The sequence below is a fragment of the Procambarus clarkii genome, chromosome 74, assembly GCF_040958095.1.
Source record: "Procambarus clarkii isolate CNS0578487 chromosome 74, FALCON_Pclarkii_2.0, whole genome shotgun sequence".
Classification (NCBI taxonomy): Eukaryota; Metazoa; Arthropoda; class Malacostraca; order Decapoda; family Cambaridae; genus Procambarus; species Procambarus clarkii.
This window is the reverse complement of record NC_091223.1, coordinates 4,710,441-4,711,204: the sequence shown is the minus strand read 5'-3', so window position 1 is coordinate 4,711,204 and position 764 is coordinate 4,710,441.

Genomic DNA, 764 nt, shown 5'->3' with positions numbered 1-764 from the left:
CCAATACCTGGCCATGATAGAAACGAGGTTAGTACCTTTTACAAAGGACAGTGATCTCTGAAAGGTCCTTAGTGAAAAATATTTCAGTGACCTCTGCAGGGAAGGTGATGATACAATGTTCTGTGTAATAGAACAGATGAAAGTAAAACAACCTAAGTAGTGGGAAAAGACTTCTGACTACAGTGATCCTTCACACACCTTACACACACACACACACACACAACACACACACACACACACACACACACACACGTCCGCAGAAGCTAGAATAATGCTTTTAGATCATCAGAACTAATCCTCAGCACCTTTATCCAGATATGGCTGATCAAGTGCTATAATGCAGTGCACTTTCCATATGAACTAACAAATATAATACTAAATTCATGGATAAGCCGAAATGAGCCCAGCAGGCCACGAGGACCCGTGACACTAAAAAGAACAAAAAACTTGCAGTCTCATGAATTACTGGAACGGAAGAGAAGGGAACTATCAGGAGAAAACACCATGCCATCATGATTATATATCACATGGACGGGATGAGGATAAAGATTTAGGGTGGAAACTTAGGTAATGGCGCCCAACCACTTGGCGGTCGGGGATTGAACGCCTGTCTGCATGAAGCAAGCAACATGTTCTCAGGGAGGAAATATGCTCACGTTAATGGATTGAGAACGCCTACATAATTAGCGCTATTATCTTCTCTCTATTCATGGTTAGGTTATGGTTATTTAGGTTAATGTTTGGTTAGGTTAGGCTTCATTATC